Raw genomic sequence first — 26,396 nt, 5'->3', positions numbered from 1 at the left:
ATGTACATCTCCGTTCCCTCCGTCAGGGAACGAAGGTTCCCATATGTAACCGAGATGTTCCCTTTCAGTCAAATTGGGATCCCTATGGAAAATGCCACAGTTACTACCACTTCCAGCGCCCTGCCGGACTCCCTCAGGCCCCATATGTACCGGGCGGGGAAATTCCTGCAAGGAGAGTTACAGTGCTGTTCCACAAGACCTATTCAGCAGACTATTGGATAACGCTGGTAAAGCGTGCCCGGGGGCCGCTGCGGAAGCCACATCATGCCCAGAGGGAATTATTATGTGGGGAATACACGTATGGACTGGCCGTGGGCAGTACAACATACGGAAGTCCCAGGGGTGGCCCCGGCCATTTTAGGTGGGGGAGCAACACCAAACTGAGACGGCAGAGCTGGCTCTGCTAAGGGAAAAACATGGCCTCGCTATAGGGAGCCGTACCTTGGAAGAATACACATATGGGACCGCCGTGGGGGTGGAAACATATGGAACCCAGCCTAACACAAGTTCCACCAATGCATACGAGTGTTAGACCTGGCGTCAGACGCTCCGCCACATCTGACTGCCGCGGCTTGCGGAGGACTCACCAGGGTTCGCCATTTTAGGGGAACTCACCTAGTGCATATAAGCGCACATATCCGTTCCATGGGGAAGGGAGTGGCGCAGCAAGCCGACACTTAGAACGGGCACTTATGTGTTACTGTCTATGGGAAGTGAGTACACGGGAAGATACCGGCTCTACACGTAGGCTATAGAATCTAGCGAACTTGTTAGGTGTCGCCCAGACCGCAGCGCTACAAATATCTGTCAGCGAGGCACCACGAGCCAACGCCCAGGACGAGGCTACACCCTTGGTCAAGTGGGCTCTAATCCCGAGCGGGCAGGGCACGTCTTTGGTCCCTTCGGTCAGGGAATAAAACATCTGACAATGGTTCTGTGTTCGGGGCGGCAAACAGGTCTACCTGTGCGGTCCCGAAGTAGCTCCATATCAGCTGGACCCCCTGGGGATGGAGTCTCCACTCTCCCGGGAGCAATGGCTGTCGTGAGAGCTCGTTGGCTGCACGATTGAGCAGGCCTGGAATGTGAATGGCACGAAGCAACCTCAGATGCTTCTGACTCCATAGCAGGAGGTGGCGGGCGAGTTGTGACATGCGACGGGAGCGTAGACCACCTTGTTTGTTGATGAACATGCTTGCCATGTAGCAGCGTTTTGAAGTGGCCAAACGCAAGACAAACTGTTTACACTTTACTCCAGGCAGTTGATGTGCAATTGCAGTTGAGGCCCCGTCCACAGACCCAAAACTGCAACCTCGTTGTACGTGGCACCCCAGCCGGTGGATGACGCATCCGTGGAGACGATCATATGCCTGGATACCTGTTCTAGGGGCACTCCCGCCCGTAGAAACACAGGGTCTGTCCACGGGCTGAAGGTTTGGCGGCACTTCTGTGTGACTGAGACACGGAGGGACCCGCTTCTCATATAGAGCAATCCGAGGTGGCGTTACCGTGACCACGAATGCCATATGCTCTAGGAGCCTCTGTAACTGTTTCAGTGGGAATTCAAGCGCACGTATTCAAGCAGTTCAACACCGACTGGACACGCTCCTCTGTGAGGTGTGCTGTCAGGGCGACCGAATCCAGCTACATCACGAGAAAAGAGATCCTCTGTGTGGGGCAGAGTTTGCTCTTTCCCATTTGACCTGAAGCCCCAACTGGCTGAGGTGCCTGAGCACCATGTTCCTTTATTCGCACAACTGCTCTTGCGACTGGGCAAGGATCTGCCAGTCGTCGAGGTAGTTGAGGATGCGAACACCACGCTTTCTCATGGGAGCAATGGCCACCTCCGCGACTTGGCGACAGGGACAGCCCGAAAGGGTAGGACTTTGTACTGATATGCTCATCCGTCGAACGCAAAGCGTATAAACGGTCTGTGTTGAGGGAGAATCTAGACTTTGTTTATTTGTTTGTTTAGAGCTTTATTTATCCCCTTGGGGCAATTAGTTTAGGCTCACATGGTGCTTCACATTTTTTAACACCAACACATATACATTCAATCATTCATTCAAAACACACACACAAAAAAAAAAAAATATATAATAATAATACTAATATTAAAAATAAATAAATAAATAAATAAATCAACCAAATTTGTTACATAAACGAACCGCCTCAGGGACAAAAGTAAATTTATAACGATTTGTCGAACATTTAATTGTCCTTAAACGCCGCCCCAGGGGCATCCACTCAAAATCCAAATACAACGGGTGTGTGCTGTCTCCCATTATTTTGTGCGCCGTTCTCAGCACTTGCTATTCATAGTACACTGTGAGGCTTCGTAAGGGAACTCCCGTAATTTTTGAGCACATAATGACAATACCTTGTAGACGACTTTTGTTCTTAGTAGACAATGATGAAAACCAACAAATAAAGGAAAAAGACAGAATACTTTCAATGAATGAGTTATAAAAAGACCTGAGAATGCCTCTCTGTACATTAAAAGAATTAAGCTTTCGTAGTGCAAACAATCTCTGATGTGACTTTCCGATAATTGCATCAACATTTTGATCAAACTTCAACTTGTCATCAAAAATCGTTCCTAGGTACTTATATTCCTCTACTACATCCACTTGTGCATTATTAATGACCACCGGTTGAAGCATCAGTGGTCTTTTACTAAAATTAATAATCATCTCTTTCGTTTTTGATACATTCAAATCTAATTTCATACTATTACACCAAGAGGTAAAATCATATAAGACCGAACCATATTCCTGATCTGAATGTGAAAGTAAAGAGAGAAGCACAGTATCATCTGCATATTTCACCAAATAACTATTATCTTGTGAACTCTGACAATCATTTGTATATAGTATGAACAAAATCGGAGAAAGTACACAACCCTGTGGTGTGCCTACAGAGGTATTTACTATATCAGATAAGACCCCATTAACCCTAACCCTCTGTTGCCTATCTGCTAAAAAACTCATGATCCATGAGACTATACCATGATCAAAATTAAACTGACTAATAAGTTTTTGTCCTAAAATGACTGGCTGCAGAAGATTAAATGCAGACGAGAAGTCCACAAACAAAAGCCGCGCAAAGGCCCCACTTTTTTCCACGTGACGACAGACAGTATTTAACAAAAACAGCTTTGCATCATCTACACCTCTTCCAGCGCGATATGCAAATTGCAACTGATCTAGTAGCGGTCCAGCAATCTTCAGTAGAAACTTATTAATCTCTTTTTCCAAGGCCTTCATGACCAAAGAGGTCAAGGCAATAGGACGATAATCGTTCAAAGATTTCGGATTTGCTTTTTTAGGTATTGGCACAATAATTGAACTTTTCCACAAATCAGGTACTAGTCCTAGATCTAAGGAAGACTGATAAAGTAAGTGGAAAACTCCACTGAGCTGTTCAGCACAGTGGTTTAATGTTCTACCACAAATACCGTCTGGACCTGGGGCCTTATTGAGCGGTGTGGACTTCAACTGTCTCAATATATTAACTTGATTAATTTCAATTTTATTACGAGAGCTCAAAGTGTCTTTAAAAACTGTTAAATCATCAACTATAAACGATTTAGCAAAACGTGAAAAAAATTCATTAAACTCATTACTTAAAATTAAATTAGTGTTATAGTTTTGTTCCATTGGTACATGATGATTTGATGCAAATGTACTCACTGAAGCCATATTCTTAATTCCCTTCCAAGCATCTTTAAGATTACCTTTCATAAACACACCCTCAATCTTATTTTTATAATTATCTTTAGCTATTTTTATTGCCCTTTTTACTTCCCTATTTATCTGTTTTTTTTCCTCATTGGTCCCTACAAAAAATACCCTCTTCTTCATATTCAATATGCTCTTTAACTCCTTTGTGACCCATGGTTTGTTATTTGGATACAAGGTGATCTGTTTTGTAGGAATAATAGTATCGACACAAAAAGTAATATATCTAGAAATTGTAAGCACCTGTTCGTTCAGATCGGAACATGTGTTCAAAAACAAATTCCAATTGGTGCACTCAAAACAACCCTTCAAAACTTCGATATTAGAAGGTTTCCATTCTTTAACATATCGTACTTCTCTCTTTGCCTTTTTTACGATAGGAGTATACACAGAATACAATAAAATCATATTATGATCGGCTGAACCAAGAGGAGGTAAAGACAGAGATCTGTAAACTCCCGGAATCGGGCCATAACATCTGTCCAAGACTTTATCAGCGCGTGTAGCGCATGTAACATATTGATGATAGCCTTTTAGATGTTTGTCCATAATACACTGGTTAAAATCACCTAAAACAAATTTTGGTGCATCGGGAGATAGATTGTCCAGTTTATCCAGGGTGTTTTTAACAGTCTCAAAAGCCACATCAAAGCTGGCACGAGGATGTATATATACTAAAATAAAAAACAACTGAGGGAACTCACGAGGGAGGTAAAAAGGACGTACAGAAACAGCAATAAGTTCAATGTCCGACTTGCAAACCGTATGTCGTACTATTGCTGTATTACACCAGCTATCCTTAATATAAACACACACGCCTCCACCGCGACTTTTCCCCGTCGTATTTTTGTCTCTGTCCAGCCGGATAGGTGTTCCAAAACCCTCAATTCGTAGGGTACTATCACAAACTGAGTCATCCAGCCAAGTTTCTGTGAATACCATCATATGTGTGTTTCTGTATTCATGCATAAAACTCACATTGGCTTGTAGTTCGTCAAGTTTATGGCGAAGCGAGCGGACATTGCCTAGGAGTATTCCAGGCAGCGGGGTAAATCTTTGCGCTCTCTTTAGCCTGCGTCGAACTCCTCCTCGATTCCCGCGTTTCCTCTTTGTTCTCCTTTTCGGGACTCGGATGTCCACAGAAGGCTGAATCAGTTCTTCTGGAATATCCCAAACGGGATCAACAGCACCAGCATTCGAACGCAGACCTAGCAGGAACTCCCTGGTCATCACTGGCATGCTCTCTGCCAAAACTCCGCCAAACGCAAAAACTGCGGTCGTTCCCCAGATAATCAACAGCACCAGAAACACTAACTTCCACAGACTCATCATCTTGGCTTAAAAAAAAAAAAAAAAACTTCAGCATAAAAATAAATAATATATGCATAAACTAATAAACAAATAAAAACACCTAAAACACATTAACATACAAGTGAAGCACACACGCAGCCCAGCCAGTCGCCGCATGAACAGCGCCCGGAAATGACATTAAAGTACGCGTCCTTAAGGTCGATCGCTGCAAACCAATCTTGGGGACGGATGCACCTGAAGATGCGTTTCTGCATTAGCATTCTGAACGGCAGCCTGTCAAGGGACCGGTTCAAGAATCGCAGATCCAAGATCGGTTGTAACTTGCCGGTAAGCCAGAAAACTGTAAGCCAGTTTTCATATCAGCTGGAGGGACCGGCTCGATCGCGTCCTTCACCAGTAGGTGACACGGAGGTGAAGTGAACACCCCTGAACTTGGGGCGACGCTGGGCAACTGAATCGCATAGCTGAGTCTGATGGTATGGATGAGCCAGCGGGCCGGGCTGGGGAGCGCTAGCCATGCCCCCAGTGACCGAACCAGCGGGACCAACGGCACCACAGATGTACCCGCAGCGGGGCAGAGCAGCGGCACACAGGGACCCGGCTAGGACGGCATGGTAGCGGTCGGAGGCGGGGTCTGAGTGTGCGGAGAAACACTTACCTGCGGCACAGTACTGTGGGGAGGCGCTTTTGGGCGTCCCGTGCACCCCCTGCTGGCGATTGGAGAGGCGCTTGAGGGTGACAAGGCATGGAAGCGTCGAACACCGCCAAGCGCGGTCTCTTGGCACCCAGAGATTTCAGAAACTGCTATTTTTGTGAAGTTTTGAGTACCACTGGCGTTGAGGCCAGTGGCTTAACAGATGTTAATAAACACAAAAGACCCCCCCGGCCCTCCTCCGGGGGAGGAAGTGGTGCTCCTGCCAATTCCTGTAGAGCAGCCTCCTCCATTTCTGGGTGGCCCGTCTCAGGGTCTCTTACGACGTTGCTTGCCACCTGGCTTGGTAGCGGCCTGAGTGGGCTGGACGTCCTTTCCACGGCCGGCTCCACGCCTACGCTCGGGTGGTAGCTGCTGCTGGGCAGGGGCGGGGGCAGCAGCAGACCACCGGGGCAGGATATGCCGGATAGCCTCTGTCTGCTTCTGGGCGGCCGAGAACTGTTGGGCAAAGCTCTTGACCGCGCCGCCGAACAACCCAGCTGCCGAACAGGGGAGTCCAGGGACCGGGTCTTATCGGCTTCCCTCATTTCAGCCAGGTTGAGCCAGAGATGGCGCTCATGGACCACCAGGGGGGACATCGCCTGACCAATGGAACAGGTGGTGATTTTCTTCGCCCTTGGTTTGGTTTGGTTTCTTACAAATGTTATTAACATGGCTACAAATCTGGGTGCTTTAACGCTTTAACACAGATAAACGACTTAATCATGCAGCTTGGGTATCATGGCTATAACTTTGTGCACTTCAAGGCTGAGACCACAATCGAGCTGTTCAATTATATAGGTTTTATTGACACCAATAACGATTTTATGACAACCAATCTTTTGTCTAGTTAAAATAAACTTAGTTTGCATGTTTTTTTTTTAATTACGAATAATTTTATTATAATAGTGATATTCTTATTATAAATGTGTGTGTGTGTGTGTGTGTGTGTGTGTGTGTGTGTGTGTGTAATATATATATATATATATATATATATATATATATATATATATATATATATATATATATATATATATATATATATATATATAATTTCTCATGTTGCCATTCGGTACAGTTTTAGTAGCCTATATATTGATTGAACATAATACCTGTTTTATTGCACCTGTCTGTTCTGTGCAATGTTACTTTCATATTGAAGTCCATGGTTATCATTATTCATAAATATGTAGTGTCATAACTACATCTCTGACGTTTAAAAAAAACGAAACAGTTTGGAAATCGGTTGAAAATTGAGCAAGTTTGGCTATTTAAAAGTACATGCACCATTAAAACACACTTTTACGAGTGAGCGAGCTGCCTGTAACGAGATGGCCGCAAGTTGCGGACGGCAACCTCCATTGGCGAACAGTGTGCACAGACATCTAGCCTTTATTATGGATATCTATGACCAAAACAGCTTCCAGAGATCATCAGATCGCTATAGCATGCAGATAGACACGTTTGAAGACAATAAACACACAATCGCGGCAATATATGGTTGGTCTGTGTTCTTTATGCCATGTTGGGTGGTTTCATAAAGCAATGCTATTCCACATAGCTTTTAGCATTGTGTATTTTCTGTCTGATTGTTTGTCCTGAAGCTACATGAGATCACAGATTGTTATATAAAACACTCGACTTATAAAGTATAAAGTGATATGAAGTAAGTTTTGAATAAAACATGATTTTAATCTTATAAATTGCTGTTTTGCTGGTGTGCAAAGCTAACATGCTAGCTTGCCCTAGATGCACTTGCCACTGTGCAAATACTTAATTTTTTTCAACATTTTCTAAATGTAAAACTACTGAAATGCTTATTTGGACGAAATGCATTTGATAGAGTCAGGGAAGGTAAAGTGAGAGGTTTGATTTAGAAATGAGGTTTGAATAGAACAGTTAGAATAGAGAGTCGTTAGTAATTATAATGCAGACAAAAGAAAATTAATCAGAGCCATAACCAGTCCGCAGAAGTGTGAATGTGTGCCGGGGAGACAAACTGAATGGGGCAGTTTGCACCTCTAAACAATAGAGGCAAAGCATATCTCAAAATAAAATCACATGAAACGATCTTGTAAAACATTAAATTAAAATTCAGAGTTTTAGACTGATCATCTTCAGATCTGAAATATAACATGGTCAGACTTGTGGCTTTAGCTGTAGTGCATTTCTAGATTCCCCAAGGCCAACTTCAATTTTATTTTCATAAAGATATTTCATACAAATACATTTCTAATAACTTTACAAAACTTTGAAGCTTATATAGCTATTATTTGATTATAAAAAATATTATCATTTTGACTTTACAGTAAACTGCCAGGTGTCTGCTTTCAAATGAGACCATAATTATGCTTTTAGTGCAAAGGATTCACAAACTTTATTTGTTTTAGTCTGAGTATGCATTTCTTAGGATTTTTTCAAAAGTTGGGATTTAGCTTAACAGTTTATTAAACTATATGAATTTTAAATAATATTGAATAACACACTACAGGTAAAATTATAATCTATTATAATTTATTATAAGTACTTTACATGTGCTTCAGAATGATAGTCAAAGCATCAATGTAAGTGTACTTTAAAGTACAACAAAAATGTATTAAAACATAATGATGTATAATGTACTTTAAAGTAAAACAAGTGTGTTGAGAAAAGTGTGCTTATGTGGACTTATTTCATTAAGATTAAAACACAAATGCAGTTTAAAAAATACTTTTAATATTGAAAAATACTTTTAAAGGTCAGTATACATTCCATGTGCACATTTGATAGTCTACAATTAAGCACAATTACAAGGGCATGTTGTTAATGCCACTAGATGAGCTTTGCATTTATCCTAATGTTATTTCAAAAATGATTGCTTACCTTCACAAGTAATACTATCAATTTTGCTTTGGTGTCAGGTGAAGTAGCCTTGAGGCCCCAACACTAATCACTGTCAATGTCTTCCCTTCATCTGCTGAAGTGCAGCGGCTCTGTTATATTCAGGTTGCCAAAACACTGAAGAAAGTTTCTCTCACTGAGGGACTGGGAGTGAATGGTGGCAGATTGGTGAATATGAGAAGGCCCTGATGTATGACTCCTGTCTGATCAATAAACAGTTGAAGCCCGCCTTCCCTCTCCTGACCTCTCTTGTTCCTCTCTCTCAACCATCCCTTTCATGCCAAACTTTTCGACTTAAACTGTCAAAGCACTTGGATGAAATTTACTCGCCGGCTTTTGGACAAAAACGAATGCTAAATGTGCAGACCTGAAAGATACTACTGAAGCCATTTATGCGCTTTGAGAAGCATTTCTAAGCCTGAAGCCGAATTTCATTCGTAGTATGTATTGTATTCAAACTTACTTTTCAACTGTTGATGAAGTACATTTTGTGGGGATGCAGGCATAATATATCACCTTTAAAAGACAAATTCACTATCTGTAATCTGTATTAGAGCATGTGTGTGTGTGTGTGTGTTTTGTTTTTTTTGCATACTGTCTGAAGTGAACATACTTGGACGACACTGATTTAAATGAATACAAGAATTGTGAATGTGAGCTGAGAGTGTATACAGAGGGTATGCAAATATTGCAGTGTTTTACAAGAAAATACTTTAATTTGTAATGTTTAATTCAACGTGTTACTTGATATTTTTTATATCAATATTACAAAAAGTAAATGGACCACTTTTTTCAGTGTATGTTATTTATATACTGTAAAAAAAAAAAAAAAAAAAAAAAAAAAAAAAAAAACTAAAAATTAATTTTCAAAGGATAAAAGAATGGTACAAAACCTGTTAACAAGTTATTGGATGAAATGGTATATCATTAAAATATGACATGGTAAAATGTAAAATCCTTACTTTACATTTAGTAACGTGTTTTTTAACAAACAAAAAAGTTCCTATAGTGCATCCTGATGCCATTTGTTCCCCAAGTAAGTGATGCATAGTTACCCAGCCATCCACGTGATTAAATCGTAAAAGAAAACATGATTCATCAGACCAGGCCACTTTGTTCAATTGCTCCATGGTCCAGTTCTGATGCTCAAATGTTGGTGCTTTTGGCGGTGGACAGGGGTCATCATGGGCACCCTGACTGATCTGCAGCTATGCAGCCCCATACGCAACAAACTGCGATGCACTGTGTATTCTGACACCTTTCTGTCAGAACCAGCATTCCATTCTTGAGCAATTTTAACTACAGCACCTCATTTGTTTGATCGGAACACATGGGCCAGCCTTCGATCCCCACGTGCATCAATGAGTCTTGGCAGCCCATTACCTTGAGCCCCGTTTCCACCACAGGAACTTTACCCAGGAACTAGGAACTTTGGGTGGTACTTCGTGTGTTTAGACCGCAGGAACCAGGGTATAAATGAAGTTCCGGGTAAATATTTCCCCCTCCAAACGGCCCTGCTCGCGAGGTAGTACTTTTTCAAAGTTCAGGAACTTTCGAGGGCGGGACTTGGGTGCTGAACATGCTGAGCTCAGGCAGCATTTTAGTTCAACCGGCATTTTTAAAAGTCTTTTGCGAGGTTCGTTCTGCGTTCAGTAAATATCAGTCTTGATGTCTGTCTGATGGCGCACGTTCGTCTCAGCCATCTCACGTGCAATGTCCGTAATAGCTGATAATAATATACATTGTCATTTTAAATCTAGCTTTACAAGATTTCTGAATATGCTGCATGCTGCTGAATCTGCATATTAGTGCTCTTTTCTGTCGTTGTTAATTACCTCTTTAGTAAACCTATACATAACCAGCAAAAGCAGCACAGCTTGAATCTCTTCCATACTCGTTATTTTTTTTTTCCACCATGTAAACGACCTGACCGATTACTTTTAAGTGTGTGTCCTTACATGACGTGACGGCGCGCGCCGCGCTCATGTTGACAAGAGAGGAAAGTACATTTTTCTGAGGGGTAAACGTTTTATTTCGTAAGTTATGAAGATAATGTTGGAGTAATGACACAGCGTATATTGCCCCAGGCAGTTTTTACTTTAACTGCGCCTGACAGAAGATTTTTTTTTCTGAGATGATTATTACACTTTACAACAAATAGTTATAAATAAACTGTATTAGTCCTGGTGGCCGTTAAGAGTTGCTATGGCTACAGTTAACACACTCCAGCTGCTGGAGAAAACAGCGTTGACATTTTTGGTGCGGCAGACAAACTGCATGTGACAAAATGATTGCGATTGAAAGTCATCACATGTAAACACCAGATCGGTTTAGATAACGTCTCATGTAAACAGTTCACTAAATCTTTCAGTCGGTACACTTAAAAATTATTACTGTCCTTCACTGATTTGGAGGAACAGTCGCGCGCAGTCCTACATCACCGGACTAATTTGCCTAATCTTCTCGGAACTTTATCGCGGTCGAAACGCAGACAGCTGCAGGTCTGGGGGGGAGAAAAGTTCCTGTAAAAAAGTTCCTGGTACAAATTGTTCCGGGTAATTTTGGTGGAAACGGGGCTTTGGTCACCGGTTCACCACTGTTTCTACAACACAGTCTCACCCCTACTCGTCAAATGTTGCCGAACGGTCAAGGGACCCTGACGTCAGCTGTTGACGCACAGGGTACCCCTAAATCGGCATTTTTCGACGTACTGGGTAATCCACTGATTTCAATGAGAAACCTAGGACGTCATAAACAGACGTGTTGGGCATGTGCATGTTATCGTCATGATGGAATTTATTGGGTTATAATTTTTCCATTATGACATGTTGGAGTGTGATTCTCAATTTAATCAGCCAGCACAATTGTATTTACATTTATTTACGCTATGATACACGTTTGAAACAGTAGTCAAACCCCACCCCGCCCTATACCCATTTGCGTATTATATGATATAAAACACAGGCTGTAACAGACAACAGGCACACTTTATTGAAAAAGTCCAACTATTCCGAGGCCAAACGATTGAATTGTGCGAAGAAAAGACCCAAAAGCAATCACCGTCTCTATCCGCGGCGCGCGGCGCGCGGCCCGCGCCCGTGCGTCACACTGAAGACGCCACAGGTAGACCCCTCGGCGTCACGCGATGGACGAACTGGGAACCCAATTGCTTTCAGTGGGAAACCTTTGGCGTCAACATTAGACGGCAATTCTATTGGTATGAAATCGCGCTGAAGAAGTCTCATTCAGAACACATCGCGATGTTTGGCATCAGATCACGTGTGCCACATGTTGGTGAGTAGTCATACATATTATGTCCTAATATTTGATATAACGTATTTTCTGCTTGTCGTTATCGATCATGTTCAGTCACTGCATTGTATCTGTCATCATCTCCACTGAGGCTTTGCATTTCTTTGCTTTCTAAATAAACACACCTTGCTAATAGGGTAATTTAACACTGTCACGTGACGTGCTATAGACCTTTAAACAGTTGTTAATATTTAATAATAATTACTAGTGTAGTTCCAACGTGGCATTTGTAGTAGAAGCACAATAATAAAAAAAACAACAACACTTGCCACGCGTTTACCACAGTATTGGTAGTTTTAATGTGATATTTGTTGTAAATAAACAGTAGCCACAACAATTACCATGCTTTAAATGCATTTTAATGTAAAATCCAAATATTGTTATTTAAATAGTATACTTTATAATGCTATATATTATATATTATGACTTTTTTCTCTCTTTCTTTCTTTTTTTTTTACCTGAAAAGACCAAAAGGGCCTCTCGGACTCAGTCAACCCATTCTTGTTTGTGGAGATGTAACAGAGAAAACCGAAAGCTGCAACAGCAAATATTTGTAATGGTATGTATGAGTTGGTTTGAACCCTTTATCAAACATTTTATTTAGCATTTGTTGTTACTTATTCTTACAAATCCTATAGCTCAATCAGTAAGAACATATTCCCAAAGTCTTAATAATTCACAAGATTTAACAAGTTGTCAAATTCGTATGATTCTCGTACATATAGCTCTGAAAAAAATTAAGAGACCACTTAACATGGATTTCTAAATGTTAAGTGGTCTCTTAATTTTTTTTTCCAGAGCTGTATTTGTATATGAAGAGTTCAGATGCAAAAGCCTCAAAAAGCCACTTCGGTCACATGACATCAGATATTCAATTATTTTTCTTAATCAGATCAGTTGCAATGTTTATAACGTCCCGTTTGCATGTAAATAATTTATGTGATCACAAAATCAAGTGAGTTATCTACATTTTCAAACAAATTCATATGATATAGCTTGCTATTATATACTTTTAATAATGGGAATGCACACATATCTGTGAACTTACTACATAAATGTATTTAACATTTAATTATGCAACGTTTTTTTACAGCAAGAAACAGTTATGTATGAACTCACAACTTGCATGCAATGTAATACAATTTCCTCTTTCTTTCTGTCTTGCAGGATTACTTGCAGATTACTTTTATTTATTTATTTTTGTTTAAAAGATCTCTACAATATCAAACTCAACAGCTCTTTTAAGAGTCAACCCTCACAAGAGCTTCTAGTGATTCTCAGCGAATCTTGCCGTAATCAGCCCTTCACAGGTAAAGTTGAATATTATCAGTATCAGTATATATACTAAAGTATATACAGTTTTAATATATATACTAATCAAATGCTCACCTTAATCTTATGATAAATTAACTTTATTGTAACTGTCTTAATTTATATGTTTTAAAAACAATAGTATTTGCTTCACAGAGTAAGTGAGACTTTCTTGTTTTACAGAAGAGAAGAAAGACCAGACCTTATATCGAAGCAAGCTAAGAAAATAAGTCATTTGTTTAGGGTGAGGAAGGAAGATGGACATCTTGTGCCCGAAGAAGACAGAAAAGTGCGCAAGTCCATTGGTATGTCTTGTATTGAAGCAATGCTGTAATATGTAGTACAAAATTTGATGTTGATCTCTCAAAGGACTATTCATTTCAACAGTGATCATTCTTTCTACTCTGATAAAATACGTACCATTATTCATGTCTAAATCTTTTAATAACTCCTAAAATAAGCAAATGAGGTTCTGTATCTTGGATTTATTTAAAATGGTAAATATTTGTTTTCCCTTTTTGATACAATTATTATTACACGTTTGGCCTTCACTTAAAAACTGCACCGTCTGTTTGTCTTAGATAAAAGCAGACAAGTGTGGGAAAAAGCATTTAGTTGTTATAAACTCCATGTATTTCTCCATTGTTTTGTAGACCATGGATGGTTCTGGGTAGCTTTAGAAGATAATGAGTTGGGACATATTAGGAATCAAATAGTAAATGTTCTTTGAATTATGTGTAATATCTGGTTAGTTCTTTGGCTTGAAACAAGGCCTTATACTCCACAGACTAAACACATTGCATTTGTGTTTTAAGATGGATAGCAAGAGAAGGCACAAATTCTACAGGAAAAAGATGTGCTGCCAAGGAGGAATACAAGAGGCAAAAACTCTGAGAACTATACATGGCCATGGGTGCTTCATAAGCATGGTAAGTCTGGTGCCTGGGTACCTATTTCTTAATTCTGTCCATGAAAGTTGTATTGCAGTATTTTAACAATTTTATATTGTAAAGGCTATCACAAGTGATGCTCTTGAAACAAGTAACTAAAGAAATCTAGCATCACTGACAAAGGCTCAGAAGAGACCATGCCTTTCTAAAAGATCTTTTAAAAGATCTACTGTTTAAAAGGTTGCTGTTGATATGGGTAAATTAGTTTTTGTTCAGTACTTGGCTAATATTATGGGCTGCAATATTATACATAATGCTTCAATGTGTATATTATTTTATGTACTGACTGCTGCTTTGTAAATTTAAATCAGGAATTGGCATTTCTGCCCATTTTGAGGTGGAGAGTTTACTGAAGAACATAGGTTAACCTGACTGTACATTAAACTTAATATGAATTGTGTTTGTTGTTTTACTTTTAGACCAGGACTGGAGAACGCCGGATTATACGACTTCTTCCTCTGGTTGAGAAAAGGCTACACAACATCAGTGATCACATCATCTGTACATTGATTATACTGTAGGGTACAAGTGGGCGAACTGTTTAGAAGAAGAAGAACATGAACATGATAGAGGGAAGAGACAGAAACCAGTCTAGTTGTAATAATGAATCATTATTTTCCAACACTATATCAAATCTGTTTTCTGTATCATAGTTGACTGGATGGGATTATGTGGCACTCATTTGTGTGGCTTCAGCAGCTGTGAATGGATTAATATGATGTTAATGTGTTTTTTAAAACCCATTTTTATTTATCTTGAATCTTTTTTTACTTTATTCTACTTTATCAACTGTATACTGTATCCTCCAATAAAGTGTTGAGTGATAAAGTATGGTGAGTATTGTGTATGGTGTTTGGTACAGTAAATACACATTCAACCAGTTTATTTAGGTTATCTAATTAATTACCAAGAATATTTTACTTGAGAAGTAAACATTTTTTATCTGGTTATATTATATTTGGTACAATGCTCCAAAAAGTTGTATATACTTGCATGCTGTGACAAGTATGTCAGTTTTCAGTGAAATAAAGGGAAGGATTACAAACACTTCAAGCTTAACTGAAGATGATCCATGTTGATCATTCTGGTACATCTACTACTGCAATAAGAATTAAAGCATGCACATTTTCGATGCCAGGTACGTGAAGAGGGTGTAGATGAAATTGTGACAATGTCTCTTGTTATTTTACTTAATGGTGCATTGTCCTATATTTAATAGTAATAATGAAGTGTAAATAATATAAATTGTTTTTGTTTACTCTGGAAAATGGATAATGGCAAGTTGTTGCAGGTTCATCCATTATATTTATTAGTGTTTATCCATAAAAGAAAAGAAAACTTAATAATTATTATTTTAAAACATTTCTTTCAAATATTTCTGTATTTCATCAGATGGTCTTACAATATCAAAACCTATACACAAGCATGACGTTAGAATAGAAAAGACAAAATACTCTGATATTTAAATGTGACTCAAAGTTTGTTGTCCGTGATGAGGAGAATATATCTGTGTATGTTGTACTGCCCTTACACCTCCAGGGACCCAGTAGTGGCCCCTGGAAGAGCAAAAAAAAGCATGTTTCAAATGGCTTTAACTCAAAGTCTGGTTAGCGTATCACAGAGAAAATTGGCAGGACAACTGCATATGCAATGTTTACTAAATAATGTTGGCCACAGTTTTCAGACATATATGGAAAGCTGCCATAAAGGTTTATTTAAAAGTGCTCACAGTAAAATATACAATTTCAGCTTGGCCCTCATATATGTCATAAAGGTTTACACAATGAACATATTTTAATATCCAGTTGTCCATTAAATATGTAATTTACTTAACATTTATTGTTTCATTATGAAACCTTTTAAACTACATTACCCATATATCTGTCATTGTATCAATGCAATGGGAAACATGGCGCTGTAGTTCATAGAAGTGTGCTGAAATGCTTAGGGTTAGGGTTGGGTTCTCAGTAAAGGAGTCATTTCTCACAACATAGCGACACTTTATAGTTAGCTTAACGTATAACTGACGTAATAATAACACCAAAACATACTTTGTAACATGAAACGCCGTTTTATATGGTTAAAACAGATAGTCCAATCACAGCGCGTTCTGCGATAAAGTCACAGCCAATGACAACCCAGCTGAACAGAGGCGTCACACTTCCTTGTCCATTTATGGTAAATTATATCACATCTCATCCGGTTCAACTGAAGGGGTAGATTCCTTAAATATTTAATATTTAGGCTGCTAAATATTTATTTATTCTAATTAAATAATAAAACTCACATTTTAAAATGAAAGTCTTCTTTGTGTGGTTAAACTGATGCATAATAAATATATTTGAAAGAGAAACCTTTTTCTATGCAATGGTCTACAAGCATAAACTTCTTTAAGCCATCTTTTACAATCTGACCTCTTGGAATTAAAACAAATATAACAAAAGCACAATGAATGCACACAATTTTGTAAGCATATTCCAATATTTAATGTCAAACAGTTTAAATACAAATGTAGTGCCCATATATATATATATATATATATATGCAAAAAAATAACATTTTACATTCTAAACTTTAATACTATATATTTGCAATTATTGTTCACTTTTATTGTAACTAAATTAAATGCCAATTAAAATAGTTGATGATTATTGTAAATGTTAACCATTTTCAGTAAGAAAATACTTCTATAAAGTACATTCATGTTACAGTTACATTAACAAGGTAGTGATATAATGATAGTGAAATAATGATAGAGGTAGTTATGGTGGACATGTACTTTAGTGACCATTGTAATAAAAGTTTTAATGAATAATTATTGATTTCAAAAGGTATTAACTCTTACTATCTTCATTTGTTCAAACAAACAACAAATGCAGAAATATACATTGGACTATGGCATCATGAAGTCAATGCATGACTAGAACTAGTGGATGGCAATAGATATGTCCTTCACTAAAACTCCTGATGATAAAGGCATAGGCAGACATCAAGAACAGTTTATGAATATTGGTTCTGCATATATCAAAGAGATCATAAGACTCTACAGACTCCACGTGAAGACTTTGAGACACTGTGACAGAGCAAAGGGTGCACTTCACTGGACATGTCCCATGTATGCCCAAACAACAACACCCAAAAACACTTATGAAGTGGACACCACCAGGAGGACGCACGAGATAGGGAAAACCAAGGAAGATATGAGACAGATGTTTCACGAAGACCTCAATGCCGGTGTTCCATGAGAAGATGTGAAAACGTGGCCACAGATCGAATATGTTGGAGGACACATGTTGCCCAATGTGCCCAGGACAGGACATGATGATGATGTTGTCAGTTTATACATAACTGTAGGATTTATTTCTGTAAAAAACGTTGCATAATTAAATGTTAAATACATTTATGTAGTAAGTTCACAGATATGTGTGCATTCCCATTATTAAAAGTATATAATAGCAAGCTATATCATATGAATTTGTTTGAAAATGTAGATAACTCACTTGATTTTGTGATCACATAAATTATTTACATGCAAACGGGACGTTATAAACATTGCAACTGATCTGATTAAGAAAAAATAATTGAATATCTGATGTCATGTGACCGAAGTGGCTTTTTGAGGCTTTTGCATCTGAACTCTTCATATACAAATACAGCTCTGGAAAAAAAAATTAAGAGACCACTTAACATTTAGAAATCCATGTTAAGTGGTCTCTTAATTTTTTTCAGAGCTATATGTACGAGAATCATACGAATTTGACAACTTGTTAAATCTTGTGAATTATTAAGACTTTGGGAATATGTTCTTACTGATTGAGCTATAGGATTTGTAAGAATAAGTAACAACAAATGCTAAATAAAATGTTTGATAAAGGGTTCAAACCAACTCATACATACCATTACAAATATTTGCTGTTGCAGCTTTCGGTTTTCTCCGTTACATCTCCACAAACAAGAATGGGTTGACTGAGTCCGAGAGGCCCTTTTGGTCTTTTCAGGTAAAAAAAAAAAAAAGAAAGAGAGAAAAAAGTCATAATATATAATATATAGCATTATAAAGTATACTATTTAAATAACAATATTTGGATTTTACATTAAAATGCATTTAAAGCATGGTAATTGTTGTGGCTACTGTTTATTTACAACAAATATCACATTAAAACTACCAATACTGTGGTAAACGCGTGGCAAGTGTTGTTGTTTTTTTTATTATTGTGCTTCTACTACAAATGCCACGTTGGAACTACACTAGTAATTATTATTAAATATTAACAACTGTTTAAAGGTCTATAGCACGTCACGTGACAGTGTTAAATTACCCTATTAGCAAGGTGTGTTTATTTAGAAAGCAAAGAAATGCAAAGCCTCAGTGGAGATGATGACAGATACAATGCAGTGACTGAACATGATCGATAACGACAAGCAGAAAATACGTTATATCAAATATTAGGACATAATATGTATGACTACTCACCAACATGTGGCACACGTGATCTGATGCCAAACATCGCGATGTGTTCTGAATGAGACTTCTTCAGCGCGATTTCATACCGATAGAATTGCCGTCTAATGTTGACGCCAAAGGTTTCCCACTGAAAGCAATTGGGTTCCCAGTTCGTCCATCGCGTGACGCCGAGGGGTCTACCTGTGGCGTCTTCAGTGTGACGCACGGGCGCGGGCCGCGCGCCGCGCGCCGCGGATAGAGACGGTGATTGCTTTTGGGTCTTTTCTTCGCACAATTCAATCGTTTGGCCTCGGAATAGTTGGACTTTTTCAATAAAGTGTGCCTGTTGTCTGTTACAGCCTGTGTTTTATATCATATAATACGCAAATGGGTATAGGGCGGGGTGGGGTTTGACTACTGTTTCAAACGTGTATCATAGCGTAAATAAATGTAAATACAATTGTGCTGGCTGATTAAATTGAGAATCACACTCCAACATGTCATAATGGAAAAATTATAACCCAATAAATTCCATCATGACGATAACATGCACATGCCCAACACGTCTGTTTATGACGTCCTAGGTTTCTCATTGAAATCAGTGGATTACCCAGTACGTCGAAAAATGCCGATTTAGGGGTACCCTGTGCGTCAACAGCTGACGTCAGGGTCCCTTGACCGTTCGGCAACATTTGACGAGTAGGGGTGAGACTGTGTTGGTTTCTACCTTGAACCACTTTTGATAGATACTGACCAATGCAGATGGGGAAACACCCCATAAGAGCTGCAATTGTGGAGATGCTTTGACGCAGTCTCCTAGCAATCACAATTTGGCCCTTGTCGAGCTCGATCATATCCTTACGCTTGCCCATTTTACTTGCTTCTAACACATTAACTTCAAGGACAAAATGTTTACTTGCTGCCTTATATATCCCGCTTACTAACGGGTGATTGGTTAAAAGCATCTACTGTCTGTGGAATCCGCAAGTGGTCAGGGAGAGCATTCCACAGAGTAGGGGCTGCTGAGCAGAAAGCCCGATCTCCCACAGTGCAGAGTTTGGTCCTGGGAGTCCAGAGAAGACAAGTTGAAACACAACAGAGGTTATATGTAGATGTTTGTGTGGATAGTAGTTCCTTGAGATAGATGGGTGCGTCACCATGTAGGGTAAGGAGATCCTTGAGATAGGTGGGTGCGTCACCATGGAGGGTAAGGAGGGAGATCTCCCTGGAAGCCAGTGGAGTGATTTGAAGTAGTGTGCCAACTAGGATTGCTTCAGTCATCGAGCTGTTTAGCTGCAGAAAGTTTAGCTTCATCCACGTTATCTCATCCAGGCAAGTGGATGAGGGTGGGGCCAAACACTGAGCCTTGAGGAACACCGCAGGTGACGTTGTGTGACAGGGATGTAGCTTCTCCCAATGCAACATATTCAGTTCTCCCGGTAAGATAAGATGAGAACCAATTTAGGACCGAGTCAGAGAGGCCGATGGAGGAATGATGGTGGAATGTAAACGGTGAAGGATGATGTTATGATCAACAGTACCGAAAGCTGCAGTTAAAGGGGTCATATAATGCTACATGCACTTTTACAAGCTCATTGTATGGAAATGTGTGTTGGCAGTGCCTGTACACAACCATCCTATAATGATAAAAATCCATCAATTGTTTTTTTTTTTGTTTTTTTTAAATCTCCTTATATGTTTTCCCCTGTCTCAAATTGAGTCGTTCGATGTGTGACTTCACCATCGGACAACCCTACCAGGACTGTTGATTGACAAACAGCGTTTCAACTCAGACCCGCCCTGAGCGAGCTCAAGCTGTCGTCGTCATAGTCCGACCATTTTATAAGTAGAGACGCTGGAGCAGAATGGCGTCTAAGTGATTGTGGTCTTTTGTTCTTGGGTGTTATAATGAACACAGCAGTCATTCTGATGTTCCTAAATCCAAACCGCTAAAGATGCAGTGGCTAAGTTTTGTTTTCGTCAATGCTTTTATGTCTGTGTTAACCGCAAAGCTTTTCTCACCAGACTGCTTTATACCAGAGGGTTAGTATAAAGAAGGTTTTGCTAAGAAGCTGCTCCTGAATAAAGATCTGTACCAGCTCTTCATGTTCCTGCTGCATCTCCAGAAGAAGTGAGTGTAGTTTGAAATGCTTGCATGCTTCACGATGATTGCAGCTAAAGTTTACAGGGTAAGTTAAATTACGGCATGCTTTCTATGTATGACGTTCTCAATATTATTCATAATCTCACGTTTATTAAGAACAACGCGTTATGGTGTTTGTGTTATTACAAACTGTTTACGCTAGTTTTGAAGTTAACCTGATAACCGTCACGAGGACGTGCTGAAGCTCTCTTTGCTTAAATTAGCTCAAAATTACTATCAGATGTAAGTAATTACCTTGACAAACTATACATCATTAAAAAGATCTAAGACTAAAGTTTAATTTTGTTACCTCTGTTTTATTCTCAAAGTCTTATAATGACCGTAATGTGTTAATATGTGCCAGGAGTTATGAATATGATCTTGGGCGTCGCTACCTTTTGATTGTAATATGCGCGTCATTTGCTCCCATTCATAAAATACTCCTCTGTGGTCGTCATGAAGACACTCGACAAAACAACTTCCCTCAGGGCTTTTACTTCAAATGTGTGCAGATGTGGAGAAATATTGATAGATTCTCACATGTTTGAGTCAAATTTCTATACAGAGAAGTATAATTTATTCAATCTTTATCCAAAATCCGCGGATGTATGATTATGAGCGCAGTATACTGTGATATGCTGTGTTTTCAATTCATTCTGGCAGCCGGAGGGCGCTGGAAAGCTGTACTACTGAAAATTCACTCCCCTATGCATAGATGAAGAACAGACACACCATGTGACATTCAGGAAGTATCTGACATGACCAAAACAGCTTTCTAGCGATCGTTAGATCACTATTTTAAGCAGATACGTTTTAAGACAATAAACACACAATCGCGGCAATATATGGTTGGTCTGTGTTCTTTATGCCATGTTGGGTGGTTTCATAATAGATGATATTTATAATGCAATGCTATTCCACATAGCTTTTAGCATTGTATATTTTCTGTCAGATTTTTTGACCCGAAGCTACATGAGATCACATATTGTTATATAAAACACTCGACTTATAAATTATAAAGTGATATGAAGCAAGTTTTGAATAAAACATGATTTTAATCGTATAAATTGTTGTTTTGCTGGTGTGCTAAGCTAACATGCTAGCTTGCCCTAGATGCACCTGCCACTGAGTAAATACTTTATTTTTATGAACATTTTCTAAATGTAAAACTACTGAAATGCTTATTTGGACGAAATGCATTCAATAGAGTCTCAGTGAGGGTAAAGTGAGAGGTTTGATTTAGAAATGAGGTTTGAATAGAACAGTTTGAATAGAGAATCGTTAGTAATTATAATGCAGACAAAAGAATAATAATTAGAGCCATAACCAGTCCGCAGAAGTGTGAATGTGTGCCGGGGAGACAAACTGAATGGGGCAGTTTGCACCTCTAAACAATAGAGGCAAAATAGAGAATGAAAGCTGAGAAGACATGGCAATAAACATCAGTTGATATTTTAGAGATATCTCAAAATAAAATCACATGAAACGATCTTGTAAAACGTTTAATAAAATTCAGAGTTTTAGACTGATCATCTTCAGATCTGAAATATAACATGGTCAGACTTGTGGCTTTAGCTGTAGTGCATTTCTAGATTTCTCCAAGGCCCACTTCAATTTTATTTTCATAAAGATATTTCATACAAATAAATTTCTAATAACTTTACAAAACTTTGAAGCTTATTATAGCTTTTTTTTATTATAAAAAATATTATCATTTTGACTTTACAGTAAACTGCCAGGTGTCTGCTTTCAAATGAGACCATAATTATGCTTTTAGTGCAAAGGATTCACAAACTGTATTTGTTTTAGTCTGAGTATACATTTCTTAGGATTTTTTCAAAATTTAGAAATCAGCTTAACAGGTTAACGTGGTAACACTAAGCTTAATTATGTAGATGGTTTATAACGGTGTCTGTTACTTGTTACTGTCAAAAAAATTTTTTATTTAACAGTTATTACAATGCATAGATAATGTTATGCATCACTGACATACCGACATTAACAAAACAAAAAAAAGATTTTATGTGTTCAGGTGTAACATCAATCTGTCAATGAACTAGCGTATACATCAGTAAACACATAGCATTCGCACTAACATTACCCTGCCAGTACATAAAGATAGATCAAACTGACATTACGTTAACCAACCATTCAGAAACGTCCTGTTTAGCCTTAAAGCGGTGATGAATTGAGAAATCAACTTTCCCTTGAGCTTTTGATATATAAAAGTTTCAGATCTGAAAACTTTTTTGTTAGTCAAAGAAAAGCTTTTATAGACACCAGGCTCAGCAAACGGTCCTGTGCTTCATACTTTACGTCACTGCGCGACAAAACACTGTCTCTACAGAACCTGTAATTAAGTAGCCCCGCCCACTGACTCATTGAGCTGTTCGGTTGATCACAAGCCAGCAGCAATAACAAGTGGAAGAAGATAGCAAGCAAGATATTGTGGAAGAACACAGTCACTGTATAAGCTTCCTTCGGATCATAATATCAGGAATGTGTAATACTACTCAGCTCACGTGGGGAAGACAGTGATGTTCTGTTCACTTCATTTCACTGCGGAATCGTTTCTAAACAAATCTCCGGTCGATCCTGGATTTGGATCTGACTGGAATGGTGCATATGTGTGTGCGCGTGGTTATGTGTAATATAAAAATAATAGTCCAATCAATCGCAGGTCGATGAGAACTAAATCATTGTGTTTGTTTGATAAAGACGTTTACGAGTCCTGTGGTCGAGAGAATCATTTTGGTTGCCGCTTCTCCCTCAATCTCTCCTCTCCCTGGTGAACTGACAGGGGAGCAGAAGCTCATTAATTATGCAAAACTTATCCAATCCTAGCCGTGGGCATTTACTTCCAAGTCTCCAGTGGGTCATGCCCATCAAAACCCAGCGTTTTAGAGAGAGCCTCAAAATCAGTGTAGAAAATAGCCTATTACTTATTAGTTACAAACATCATTAGTTGACCTCAGACAACAGTATACATTTTTTTAAAGCCAGTTCATGACACCTTTAAATGTCAAATTTCGTTGGAGTTGTCGTCTTCTCGGGGGTCTGACTCCGGTTCAATTGGATAGAGTTGCACAGATTTGTCCCCACTCAGAGACTCATGTAGCCATTCTTTCATCTCTACTGTTGTCAAGGGAAACACTCCTTGTGCCGGCCCACAGAACAGAGGGGCGGGGTCATTTGTTATTTAAAGCCGTATACACTGAAATGGCTTGTTGAAAACAGAGCTGTTTTTGACCAGGTAAAATGAGTGTTTTCTTACAATACTAATGAGAATTTTTAATTCAGGTATATTACAAAGTTTTCATTTAGACACTAAAGAATCATATTAACTTGGCATTATATGACCCCTTTAAGTCCGGGATGATGAGAAGGGATGGAGAACCAGCATCTGCCACCTTCAAAAGGTAATTTGTGACCTTCGCCAAAGCTGTTTCTGTGCTGTGTCTGGTGCGGAAACCAGACTGAAATTTCTCATATTAAATTGTTTTGTTTTAAATGGACCTGAAGCTGTACAGCAACAACTTTTTCCAGCACCTTAGAGAGGTATGGAAGGTTAGAGATGGGTCTGTAGTTGTCAATAACATCTGTAACACAATAATAAGTAAAACATAGCCTTGATGCCAGCTGAACTTATCCCCACCCACAACATTTGAGGTTGGGAAGCTCGTTCTGGACTTGATCCGTTGTTGATCAACCCATATCTCCAAAAGGATCTTGGGTTGAATTAGTTTACTAAATGGAAAACTTGTTTGTATATGCATTCACCTCGAAACGTCTCTCAAAAATGATGATTGTGTTGGTAAGTACTCTGTGTCCTTAAATTATTTTTACAGGTAAAGATCGTTTACACCACTGATTTCTATTAAGATCAGGGGTTTACACTCATCTTCTTCTTCTACTTCTTCCAGCATGTGTGCAGTTGAGTTCTGTTGACAACTATGCGTCGCTCAACATACGCCGATTGGTTGTAGGTCTATCCATTTGAGTGCAGAGGCATTTTCTTTCCTGGTTCGGTTGAAACGTCTCATAATCACAGCCCTGCGGATCACTATATTAGGACTAGAATCTGAGTATGATGACATCAGGCTAAGTAACACATTGAATTTAACATGAAGTTTTGAAGTAAAGTAAAGTAAAGTAAAGTAAAGTAAAGTAAAGTAAAGTAAAGTAAAGTAAAGTAAAGTAAAGTAATAAATAAATAACATTTTCTTCTAAAACCTACTCCAATAATCTTTTAATGCAATGTTTTGCTTATCGTACATTGTTCACAATGTGCTCATCTTTCAGAGTTTTAGGTTTCAGCATCACAAGACATGAGACAACTCTAAAATCAAAGCGGTGAACTCTGGCGACAGGTGACAGAAAATGTTTCATATGTATATGCTAAGAGACATGGCCTCTGTGCCGAACTCACTTAACGCTGGGTGAGTGATGAGCCATACAGAGACGTCCTCATGCATTTTTAATCGATTTGGTGTGGTCACATCTGAGACGTGAGGTCAGGTAAGACAGGTCATGGCTCTTTCACACACTAGTTCTCGTGCTCAGACATAAGGATACCACAGGCAACTTGCATTTCATTAGCTCTCTTTCTCTCTCGCTCAAAAAAAAAAAAAATACAGTTTTTCCCCTTGTGTAGCATGTAAATTTAGGATCCTCAAATTTGCAAATCACCTCTCTCCAAGTGATTGTGGGTAATTTAAGGAAATGTGCCAATCGATCTAAGAGGAGGTATTTTTAGGTGGCAGTCCCAGTGAAGAACAGGGGGTCTCGCTCTCTTTTTGTCTCTCTCTCTTCTCTGGCAGCTTCTCATTTATATTCACGCTTCTCTGTAGGATGCAATGGCTCCTTGTGGATGTCACTTGGTGCCACTTTAACAGATGAATATATCTGGAATGAGCTATGGTGCTAAAGCACTCAAACAGATGTAGAGCCGGCATTTTAATTTCCTCACACACACGTACAGACGTGCACACCTCGCACACATACATCACATGAGGGCGCTGAGACAGAAATACGTGCCGTACACATGAGAGATATGGACGCAAACAGACTTACTGCTGTAAAGCATAAATCTGAGGCTCGTCATACGTGGACAAGACAGTTTTCCTCTTATTTTATGAACGCCACCAAATGTATTTCCAGCTTTTCTGGATCTGATTTTTATGAGGAAATGTGTCGTGCTTGTGATGGTCTTTTCAAAATGGCTGTGCTCTTGGTAATAGAACAGGGCCTTCATATATTTTTAGCTTTCTAATTTAGATCAAGTTGGAGACTGGGCTTAGTTACATTACATTTACATTGCATTACTTTGAATCCTTTAGCAGATGTTTTTATCCCAATCGACTTACAAATGAGAAGAGCAATAGAAGCAATCAAACCAACAATATGCAAGTGCTGTGATTAAACCCAGTTAGTCTAGCACATTACATATAGCATTTTTTAAAAATAGATACATAGAATATTGTTAGATTTAAAGAGTTAGTTCACCCCAAAATGAAAATTCTGTTATTAATTACTCACCCTCATGTCGTTCCAAACCCTTAACACAAATGAAAATCTTTTTAGTGAAATCTGAGAGCTTTCTGTCCCGCACTGACAC

At 39.0% G+C, this 26,396-nt stretch overlaps 1 long non-coding RNA gene across 1 annotated transcript; it reads left to right on the top strand.

Moving 5' to 3' along the window:
- The first annotated feature begins 12,446 nt into the window (after positions 1-12,446).
- On the top strand, positions 12,447-14,883 carry LOC137083038 (uncharacterized). Its single transcript, XR_010906441.1, has 5 exons — positions 12,447-12,490; positions 13,099-13,241; positions 13,426-13,547; positions 14,058-14,171; positions 14,612-14,883. It is a non-coding gene; the product is annotated as an uncharacterized lncRNA (long non-coding RNA).
- The last annotated feature ends 11,513 nt before the right edge of the window (positions 14,884-26,396 follow it).

The sequence above is a fragment of the Pseudorasbora parva genome, chromosome 1 (genome assembly GCF_024679245.1).
Source record: "Pseudorasbora parva isolate DD20220531a chromosome 1, ASM2467924v1, whole genome shotgun sequence".
Classification (NCBI taxonomy): domain Eukaryota; kingdom Metazoa; phylum Chordata; class Actinopteri; order Cypriniformes; family Gobionidae; genus Pseudorasbora; species Pseudorasbora parva.
The sequence above is the reverse complement of the archived record's forward strand: the minus strand, read 5'-3'. Positions and strand labels throughout refer to the sequence as shown.